A 12,224-nucleotide genomic window follows, 5' to 3' on the forward strand; every position below is an offset into this window, starting at 1 on the left:
TTTTTTGTCTCAAATATAAACAAATCTTAATTACCTATGTCTTACTTAATGAGACTCTCTCCAAAATATCCTTCATTTGATAAGGCCAAAGACTTCTTTTAATGTTTGATATCAAATTTCAATGAATATTTAAAAAAAAAATCAAAACTACATCGGTTTCCAAAAACCGTCATAGAAGATACACTTTGAACATGGATTTTTCTCAAAATCATCATAGCATATGAGTTTTTTATGACGGTTTTCTGGACAATCGATGTTGAAAGTGTATCTTTTTATAATAGCTGTTTGTAAAACCACAATGAATTTCGCATTAGTTTTTAAAAACCATCATAGAAATCCATGTTCTATGACAATTTAAAAGTCATTATGGAAAGCGATGAGAATTCTATGATGGTGGATTCCATGACAGTTAGAAACCGCCATGAAAGACTTTAAATAATCGTCATGCAATCCCTTTTATTTTATAGTAGTGTTAATTGGAAATGATACAATATAATGAAGTTAACTAATTTTTTTAATAAATGTGAGGTATGTCTTTTTTGCTTATAATCGAGACCGGAGAAATTTTTTTTGGTCTCAAATATAAGTAAATTTCAACTACTATTACCTTATTAATGTTATTATCTTTAAAATATCCTTCATTTAATTGAGATGTTAGTTTTAATGACTCTTTTATTTCTAATATCAAGTTTCAATGAAGGATAAATTGGAAAAAATAATTTTAATTAATATTAATATAATTAAATGTAATTAACTAATCTTCTTAGTTAGCATGGATCAGTTTCTTTTAGTGAGGGGGAAATTTTTTCTAAAATTTAATAATCGAACACCAATTGCTATAAATCACTACATGCAAAACAAAGTCAATTCAAAAGTAGCATGGCTGCAGACTCCCTACCGCTTGAGATTGTTACGCTGTTGGTCGCTCTTGTAGTCAATAATCAATAATCAATAAAAAAGGATAAAATATGTTTTTTGTCCCCACAAATATCAAAATGTTTGGAATCCTTCCCTGCAAAATTTTGAGTATGTTTTTCGTCCTCACAAAATATAAATGTGTACTATTTTGGCTCAGAGTTGGATTTGGGAGATCTAATCCTATGCGTCAATGTCAGTGGGTCGAGACATCAAGTTCAAGTTGACAAATGGCAAGGACTTGACATTCACACATAGGATTGGATCTCCCAAATCCAGCTTCGAGCCAAAATATCACATATTTACATTTTGTGAGGACGAAAAACATACTAGAAATTTTGTAGGGACAAATTCTGAATATTTTGATATTTATAGGAACGGAAAACATATTTTAGCCATAAAAAAATACACAAGCTACAATATGAAGAAAATAAATAAAATTGGGGTGGAAATGGAGAATCTTCCAAATGGTTGGCTCCTAGGATTTGGGAACCCTCACATATGAGTCTTACCAAAAAAGGAAAAAGATTAATAAACACTCAAATGCTATTACACACCTAGAGAGATAAAGAGAGAGTTTTATTAACCAATGTTCTTAGGGTATTGATTAAGGTATTAAAATGAAAAAATATGTATGGTAAAAATCATAGGAGAACATAAAAAAATAATCATGAACAACACAATTTTACACATCCCAACTAAATTTTTCTTAAAAAAAGGAAAAATATCAATAAACACTCAAAATGCTATTACACATTTAGAGAGATAAAGAGAGAGGTTTATTAACCAATGTTCTTAGGGCATTGATTAAGGAATTAAAATGAAAAAAAAAACATGTATTGTAAAAATCATAAGAAAACATAAAAAAAATCATAGACAAAATAATTTTACGCATCCCAACAATTTTTTTCTTCTTTTAATTCCTTATAGGTAAAGAGATAGAAGAGAAAGAAATGTAAAAATATGATAAATATTATGATGTGATAGGAAGTGAGTGATAGAGAGAAAAATGAGTGTCTATTGGGTGTTGGGATTTTAAGAGTGTCTAAATATTGGGACTCACCTAAATAAACATGAAAGAAATAGATTCTATACAAATTAAAGATATGGTATGTAAGATTATTTTAATAGGCACAGGTTAAAAATTAATAAGTAATATTTTTTAAGTTAAAATTGTATTAGAAATTTGCATAAACAAAAAGACTGTATTAGAAATCACATTAGAATTTACTTTTTTTTTTTACTTTTTTGTTCTTTAATACCTGCTTGAAAGGCCCTTGTCGATAATCAATTAGTAATTCATGTAACTCATTAACTCTAAATAAAAGATTAACAATTTTTCTTTTAATGATCAGTTAGTAATCCATGTAACTAATTGATAAACCAAAATTGTACATGTTTTAGGAATGAGTTTTATTATGTTTTAACATATTTTGATCATAATTTGTTGGTAAAACTAATGGATTTTTATAAAGTGTTTAACAATTGGTCTAGAGGCAGGAAAATAAGGAAAAGACGGAAAAAAGAGTTAAAAGAGAACTCTGATGAAGAGCATGACCATGCCCTTTGAGAGAATAGTTGTCTTCATTCCAACACACCCATGCTCCATTAGCACAATCATGCTCTGATTTTCAAGAATTGAGAAACAATGTTTGATTTTCCAAGAATGCCCAAGGGCATTGGATAGAAGACTCCAAGAAGATTGGACCAAAGATGCAAGAGAAGGCCCTAGGGTTCTCATGAGCCTTAGGATAGATTTCGCGTCCATGGGCTAAGTATGAGCTCACTTATCTTTGTACATATTAGATTAAAGTTTCATTAAATTTGGGCCTTGTATTTAGGGCTCCATAATGTAGGTAGGGTACCCTAGAAATGTAGAATTTTCCAGCCCTTGTATTTTAGGGCACCTAGACTAGTTTTTGTATTAGGGGTAGTTTTGTAATTTCACATGCATTAAGTGAATATTTGATGTGTGTGTTGAGAAATAAATTTAATTGAATTGGGAGAAACCCAATCTAATTAAATTTTAGAGGGGGAGGTGAGCATTTGCTTGCTACACCCCATTGCCACATCATATAGTCACACTTTGTGCATGTCCTTCATGCTTTACATGCCTCATGACACCTAAGCACACTTAGTGGAGAATCTTGGACTTGATCTTGGATTAGTGGGCTGAACCATATCTTAAATTCACTAATCATAATTAGTGAAATTTTGGCTCCAAAATTTGGCTCCACAAATTCAATTTCAAATTCAAGTGAAATTTGAATAGAAATACAAATTTCCCTCCAATTTTGTGTGACACTTAGGCTATAAATAGAGGCTATGTGTGTGCATTTTTCCAACTTTGATCATTTGAATATTAAACTTCAGATTTCAGAGCTCTTTTAGAGCACAAAATTTCGTGCTCTTCTCTTCCTCTCCTTCCTCCAAGCTCTTATCCATGGCCTCCTATGGTGGTGAGCTTCTTCTAGACTCATCTTCTCCTTGAAGTGGCATTTCCTCTCTCTCTTCTTTCTCCATTCCGCTGCCATTCATCTTCCAAGAAGCAAAGGAATCCATTGATGAAGAAGATCATAGGCCTACAAGCTCCAATGGAGCTTACATCAACAGTTATGCTCTAATTTTCAAGAATTGAGAGACAATGTTTGATTTTCCAAGAATGCCCTTGCTTCGAGGAGCCATGTTCACCAAAACACCCTCAGGATTTTTGTTCTCCAAATTCCATAATTGGACCTTTAGCATCATTATTTTTCAAGAATGGCCGTGCTCTTGTTCAGCACGGTTGTGCTCCCTTCCACGTTAGACACTATAATTTTGTACTATAAATAGAAGGGGGAAAACGAGTAGGGATCTTTTGCTCTGCTACGAAATAGAACATTATAAGTGAATTAGGCATAGTTTGAGAGCTTAATCAGATTAGGAAGCACGTGAGGAAGATTACAGGGACTCTGAATGTGTAATTTCTCTACTCTTTCTCATGTAGTTGAGTTTTTGTGTTTGCTTGTATGTGCCTATGGCTAGCCAAATCCTCTTTTCTAGGGTTATGATGTAATTTGTATATGAACCCCAATTTTATCAATTCAAATTTGTCTTTATTCAGTCAATTATTTTATTTTATTGTGCTTAATTGCCTTTAGAATTGATCACTCTATCTTTTAATTGTTTGTGCGCTCGTGGCCAACTTCAAATTTACACTTTAATATAGAACTATAAAATAATTGAGTCCTTTAATATAACGAAATATCTAACGTATTCTGATACAATTGATAATTCCAACTATTCTCTCCAAATTTACACTTTCTCTTAATTTAATTTCTAATTGACCAAATAGGATTCAAATTAAGAGAAAAATGATTGATAGAGTTTGATCAGAACCTATTAGCTAATTTAAGAGAAATTAGTGATTGAAGAATAATTAGAAATCCAATTGAGAGGAATTAGGGGAATTTGATTGCATGATTCTAGTCATAACCCTCATATTTGTTAAACTCATTTCACTATCTTTATTTTTTATTTTCTCATGAATTCTATTTTTTCCAACTAGTAATTGAATACAATTTCTTCAACTATTAATAAAAATCCAAATTATTAGTTTAATACAAATTAAATTATTACAAGAATACAACTAGCTCTTATGGAACGATAATCAGACTTAGGTCCATTGTTATTGTAAGTAGGATGCGTTTGCCCTTAGCGAACATATCTTACACATCAATTTTTTGGTGCCGCTACCAAGAACTAGTTGTGGAGTTATTGGATAACATATTTTGTGTGAACCAAGCAATTTCTATTCATAGTGTTTATAGCTTTTATTTTTCTTTATTTTTATATTTTTTTAATTTTAGCTTTTTTTTTAGTTATTCAAATCTTGAAATTTTTAATTTTGTGTTATTTTTATTTTCTTGTTGTCATTTGCATTTAATCTCTTTTCTTCTATTTTCAATGCATGCAAACTAGGTCCCAGAGGCCTGGACCCTTGCACGAACCTAAGATCAAGAAAGTTTCCCGTAGAAATAGAGTTGAATAGAGGAGAAGAAACAAGGCTAGAAAATGAGGAGGCAATAGGGGTAAGGATGTTGTTAATGAGCAGGTGGAGCAAGCCCTGTTACACTATCTCACTCCTTAAGTGGGAATAGCTAACATCATGTAGTTGCCAACTCTGGGCATGAGGCAATTTTGAGCTTAGACATGGCTTCATGCATATGATAGAAAGCAATCAGTTCCATGGGCAACCTCTGAAGACTCCATGGCACACCTGAAAAGGTTCCTAAGGTTGACTGGCACCATCAATGTGCAAAACGTGCCTCCAAATTATGTGAGATTGGTTGCTTTCCCATTTTCACTAAATGGGAAAGCTTTGGATTGGCTCTGTGCACTCCCTGAGCATATTATTACTACCTGGATAAGTGCACCAACAAGTTCCTTCGGAAGTACTTCTCAATAGTTAGGACTAATTAGACACAAAGGGACGTCGAGAATTTCGTTTAGAAGGAACATGGGAGCTTGGCATCCACACTTCCACTTGTGATAAGTGTGGGGAGGCCTAACGAGGAGGAGAATGTCTTATGACTATGGCACTTGCTCAAGCCATGGAGGAAGTAAACTATGTTGGTAGACAAAGTATGGGATATAATCCTTTAGCACATTCAGCCAAGGTCCTAGGAAAGAGAAGAATCATAATGTGTATAGGGCGCCTCCACATATGGAGAATCAAAGGCCAAGGCAGGAAGAGAGAAGAAGGCCATCACTGGAAGATGCTATGATCAAATATATAACCAAGAATGTTGAGTGCATGAAGTTCATGGAGACTCAACTCTCCAACATTATACACGCTATTCTCTCCCAAAGAGCTCCCAATAACACTCTTCTTTCTCAAACCAAGGCTAATATAAGGAAAAGGAGATGAATATGGTGAACACCAGGAGTGGAAAGCCTATGGCAAAACCAAAGAATAAAGAAAAAGCCACTTCAACACCAAAAAAAGAGGCTCTCAATGAGGAGAGTCGTGACACAAAAAAAATGGGTGAAAAGGAGGTATTGGCACCTGCTCGGGTAAGTGATCCTTTTCCTCAAAGAATGAGAGATGAGTAGAAAGATAGACAATTTTCTAAGTTTGTTGAGATTGATGTCTAAGAAATTGCAAGTTAACAATCCTTTTATTGAGGCAATTACTGATATGCCAAAGTATGCAAAGTTTTTAAATGGAAATTATTTCAAATAAAAATAAATTGGAAGACTTTGCATTAATTGGTCTCAACGAGAAATATTCTGTTGTGATTTCAAAGAAATTGCCTCCTAAGCTTAAAGACTCGGGAAGTTTTTTAATTCCCTGCACTATAGGCAACTTGTTCTTTGATAAGGCTTGTGTGATTTAGGTGCTAATATCAATTTGATGCCTTATTTTGTGTTTAAGAAGTTGGGGTTGCATGAACCTCAACTTACTAACATCTCTCTTCAGCTTGTGGACAGGACCCTCACCAATCCACGAGGAGTAATGGAAAACTATGAGTCAAGGTTGGCAAATTCCTAAAAGGAATGCAAGTTGGGCTAGCCAACCTGTATTCATGTTTCTATCCAACATGTCAGGCTAGGTCGAACTACCCATGTTGACATCTCTATGTTCACTTAATAATACTCAAATGAGTAGCTTTGTCTTGGAAGAAAAACATGATATTTTGATGTCACTCAAAAGATTTTCATTTCAAGATTGTCATTAGCATTATTTGATAGACACTACTAGAAAAGCTTGTTTTTACGACGCAGTTTCTAAAACGGTTCTTAAGAACCATCTTAGCAATGAAGGCGGTGGCATTTCTATAATTCAGGGGAGAAAGATTATTATTTACGACGCGCATTCTAAGGCGGTTACAAAGAACCATCTTAGAATAGAACCTAGTGGCATTTTTGTAAATAGCAGAAATAAAACAACGCCGGTTATCGCGAAGGACCGTCCTTGACTTCTTGTATACCCTACTAATATTTTTTCCTGCGACGCCCCTAACCCGAACTACTTTCGAATTAACATTCTAGCCATAGCTCGAACCCACGCGTTTTGTGCCCTAGCTCCATGTCTCCCTGAAGCACTACACCCGGCACTGTGAAGCACTGTGTCTCCATGAAACCTCGCTCTGTCTCCCTGAAGCAGTGTTGGTCGGGCTGTGAAGATTGTCTCTGGCCATCAAAGTGAGCTCGTGCCGTTTTGAAAGCGATGACGCTATCCACTGTGCCCTCACCGCTACCGGCATTAGAAGAGGAGTCGTTTCAATGGATGACGAGGGTTTCCTGTCGCAACGGAAAAAAGAAGTTTCACCATGGAACCGATTGGTCCACGCTGTTGTTGTCACTGAAGATAGTAAATAGAGCGATTTAGCGCAAGATTCGGGGAAGAAGATGAAGCAGGCCAATCTATTCTAGATTTGGGGGTTTAATTGAAACGACGCCCAGTGAGTCATTCTCTTTTCCCTTTTATTGTTTCTGCATGTTGATGTGTTTAGGTGTGCAAGCCCAGTAAGCCATTGGTCACCTAATTCTAATTTTTCTTCTTTTGAATGTCTAAAGTTTCTGTTTTGTGCAAATGGGTATGGTTTGTTTATAGTGGTAATGTGTTGAGTTGTGTGGAACCAAGAATGTGCCATTTCTTGAAAATTGATCGCTTGATACATAGTGTAATGTGTTTTAAACAATTAAGGATTGTGGGCTTTAAAAAGGGTGGGGTTAGTGTAACTTGCTCTTTTTCTTTTTGGACTTTTTGATGGGTCTGGTTTTGTTATTGTGAGTGAATGTATATTGGTTTGTGCAATTTCAGTGTGTGTCTTTGCTCACTCTTTGATTTCTAAAGTGATAAAGTCTCTATTTATTTTTTGTAGTGGGTCTGTTTTGGTCTCTGTGGTTATTATGCATGTGTTGAATTCTGCAAATCCAGTTTTCCTTTGAATGTTCAAGCTTTGAACTTTAATGTCTTTGCTTTGTGTGATTGTTTCGCTCTTAGTGGTGATGCTAGTGAACACTGAAGAAGTCAGAGCAGTGGTGTTATTATTAGTCTTTATTTGTTATTTATTGTAGGCCATGGTATCATTGTTTTTGCATCAGTGATGACCACCTTGGAGTTGCAAATTTTGATTGAATCTGGCTGACAACTTATTTCCAAGGTAATTGAGATAAGCTTGTTGTTCTTTGTTTGTTCATTTCATCCCTAAATTTGGGTTCAACACTTGTTTTCTTTTTGTTTAAGATTTTGAGGAGGATTTCAGGATTTTCTACATTAAGAAAGGTCTTGAAATGATAGGTTTTTATTATTTTATTGCTTCCCTCTTGACTTGTGTGTTTGTTCAATAATTTGGGATTTCACCCCACGTATGTTTCATGCATTGATATATATATATATATATATATATATATATATATATATATATATATATATATATATATATATATATATATATATATATATATATATATATATATAGAGAACACACACACACACACATATATATATATATATATATATATATATATATATATATATATATATATATATATATATATATATATATATATATATATATATATATATATCGAGAAACAGTGTGGCAGAAGCATTTCAGAGTTGGCAACAGTGAACTTGGTTACTTTTTTCATTGATTTGTAACAGCTAATAATAATATTTTTTTTCAGAAAAAATGTTGCTCCCCTTCCTTCATCCATTATCTCAACATAACTCAATTGATGCTTTCATGACAAATTTTGACAAGACAAATTGATATTCAAAATGTCATTTCAATCTTAAATGAGTACTTCAAGGCCATCTACTAATCTAGTTGTATCATCAAATATTATAATTAAATTAATTACTTTGTTGGGAAATTATTATTCTCTTCTCATTTCACTTCAATCTCTCTCTCTTGGCTTCATATACATATTGTACTACTGTGTCTCACTTCTTTTCTCCCTCCAAATTGGAGATTCCTACAACAAAGTGTCACTTTTATTCTATATGGTTTTGTTACTTTTCCGCACTCCATTTGTTATTCACCACTTACATGTTTATCTCAAAATTACAAAGTTGGTTGTATTTACTATATATAATAGGAATTAACACATATAATGAAAATGGCTGTTACAAATATATTTTAATACTATTGAATGATTTGTATTCATGATTAGTTTTTAAGATGTTCCCACAGATTTATTTAACATATATTAGTTGGATTTTATATGAATTTCATTAAAAATACATATACGTAAGTGTTTAAATTAGTTTTAATTTACAATTTTATATTTAAATGTATTTCACCATATGTAAAGCTAACCAATTTAATCTCCATTCAATTTGCCAAACTCCTTTAACTAGTCAGATATTGATGGGACACATGATTTATATGCACATTTCAATCCATTTTTTAATTGAATTAACTTGTTTCAAAATTAAAGAGTTTTATTTAGAGTTTTTAAAAATAATTATTTGTTAAAATTAACCTATTTCGAAATATACATTAAGCTTAATAAAAAAGATGGAAAGTATTTGAGAGAGGTTTTATAAAAAGACTATTTTTTTAAAATTATCTTTCAATTTTTTTAGATTAATCATAAAGATTTGAAAATACTTGTCTTTAGTCTTATCCGTCGTGTAGTATAAATATAAAGTAATGTTTTGTTTGGTTGAAAGAAAATAAGGAAGATGAAAAGGGGAATAAAAGAAAAATAATATGAATTACATTTACATCTTACACCTTCTATGGTATATTTTAATTATACTTTAATTCAAATTGTCACACACTTGCATTTTGCACAGTGATCTAAATCACCACATTTCACTCATCACTTCACTTCACTCGACAGTTCACTGTACTTCACTCCTTCGCCATTTTCCAACCCCAAATTTCAAAGCACACCAAAACTCCAAATAATAATAATAATAATATTTACAAAAAGAAAAAATGTTCCTACTTTTTATATACACAATAGAGGCAAACACACAACAACAACTTGTTGCAAGCTTTTTTGTGTTCTGCAACTGAAAGTGAAAGAAGGGAAGTAGAAACCAAACCAAATCATGTGTTCTCTACTTTGGAGTTCCATTGCATTGTGTGTAGCAATCCTACTCCTTCAGCTTGGCATTGTGCACCCTTCACCCTCTCACCATAGGATCACTCGCTTACCAGGTCAACCCCATGTTCAGTTTCATCAGTTTTCAGGTTATGTAACTGTTGATGACAAAAACTAGCATGCACTCTTCTACTTTGCTAAAGCTGAAAAAGATGCACTTTCCAAACCCCTTGTTCTTTGGCTCAATGGAGGTGCTCCTCAGTCACTTCTTGTTTCTTTTCACACCTGTAAATAAAAAGTTCTCAATCAAATAAGAATTTGAAAGTTTGGTAACTTATGCTTTGTGTTGTGCCTTGTTCTTTTGAAGGGCCTGGTTGTTCTTTTGAAGGGCCTGGTTGTTCTTCTCTTGGAGTTGGTGCATTTTTAGAGAATGAACCATTTAGACCCAAAGGAGAGGGCTTGGTTAGAAACCAATTCAGCTGGAAAAAAGGTACTTACCTATCTATCTTCTTGAACAAATTTTTGTCTATGCATATCTATTGTTTTCCATTAATGGGGTGGTTTCAGTTTTAGCACAACTTTGAGAATATGACATGCTGATTAGCATTGTGCACATATGAGTTGCAGAAGCGAACTATGCAGGTAACACTACCATCTATTTATGCTTTTCATTTATGAAGAAGCTATGGTTAAAATATTCATATATTTATGTATTTTGAAATTTATGATTAGGCCATTATGTTCCTCAGCTGGCTGAGCTTATGCTCTGATTCAACAAAAAGGAGAAGTTGTTCAATTTAAAAGGCATTGATGTGAGTTACTATAGCACAAACTTCCAATTATTCTTCTTTTCTTATTCCTACCAGTGTCGGCTTGCTTTTATTCTTCTGATATTCGTTAAGATTTTGAAAACTAGAAAGCAGAAAAGTTCAGCTGAAAATTCATCAGTTTTGCAATTTGACTAAGTAATTCAGGCATTTGTTCAAGTGTTATGAGCCAAGTTAGTACGAAAACAAGTAGATTTGTCGAAAAATATGATGTGACCCTTGATGTTTGTTTGTCTTCAGTGTTCTCACAAACCAAAGTCCTCAATCCCCAGGTAAGTTTATCCTATAGCTTCTCTTCAATTCCAACTGTCACAACCACTTGATTTTCTATCTAACTTCAATCAAAGTACTGAGGGCATGAAATTCCGGTTTTGTTTTTGTTGTCAAACAACAAGTCACTGAAACCATAGATGTATGTGTGGAAGATGAAATAGTGCATTATCTGAACAGGAAAGATGTGCAGTCAGCTTTGCATGCTCATCTTGTTGGAGTCCAAAGATGGTCTACATGCAGCAAGTAATTCCCCTATCTAGCCTTCGTCAACATGTTCAGGAACTAACTGAGTTAAACCTTGTGTTCTACCTTGCCTCTCTTCATATGAGAATGTCTTTTAGTGTTGCTATTTCGAGTCTTGGACAAAATTTGTCCTTTTTTCAACATTTCATCTCTACCTTGCTTAATGTTTTCCCCCAACAGCTTTGTCTCTTGTTAACATGAATGTTATGCTATATCCATGTGTGTCCTGGAATATGAGTTGGGTGACTTGGAGATACCAACAATCACGGTTATGGGGAAGCTAGTCAAGGAGGGAATACCAGAGAACCAATAAAAAAATTAAAAAAGCTCATCAAAAACAAAAAAAATTACATTTTAAGACGGTTATAGTGGTGACCATCTTAGAAGGTTAGACATACTACATCGGTTGTATTCATAACCGTCGTAAAAAAACAATTACACTAAGGACTTACTAAGACAGTTACTGTAATAACTGTCTCAGTATGTCTAACTTTCTAAGACGGTTATTGGAATAATCGTCTTAGAAAGTTCAGTATACTAAGACGATTTCAAAACTGTCGTTATATGTGATTCACCATTTTATGACGCTCCTTATTACGACGGTTCAAAACCGTCATAGAAAGTACTATATAACCGACTTAGAATCCTATATTTGTAGTAGTGAGAAAAGATACCTCTTAGAATTCAATGTACATAATTTCCTATTTCTATTATGGCAAATGCTAATCACCATTATCTTAAAAGTATTGATTAATGAACTTAAAATGAAAATATTTTTATTTGACAGACAAAATTACATTATTCATGATCAATTTTGTACTCTGATGATTTTCACACTAAATATTTTTCTTTTAATATTTTAACCAATATTTTAAGGATACTAGTTAGTAATCCTTCTATTATTCCTTTGGTGGTGAC

General features: G+C 33.3%; 1 pseudogene; it reads left to right on the plus strand.

Moving 5' to 3' along the window:
* Positions 1-5,826: 5,826 nt before the first annotated feature.
* Positions 5,827-11,619, plus strand: LOC112999922 (serine carboxypeptidase-like 46; annotated as a pseudogene).
* The last annotated feature ends 605 nt before the right edge of the window (positions 11,620-12,224 follow it).

Source organism: Glycine max, chromosome 17, assembly GCF_000004515.6.
Source record: "Glycine max cultivar Williams 82 chromosome 17, Glycine_max_v4.0, whole genome shotgun sequence".
Classification (NCBI taxonomy): domain Eukaryota; kingdom Viridiplantae; phylum Streptophyta; class Magnoliopsida; order Fabales; family Fabaceae; genus Glycine; species Glycine max.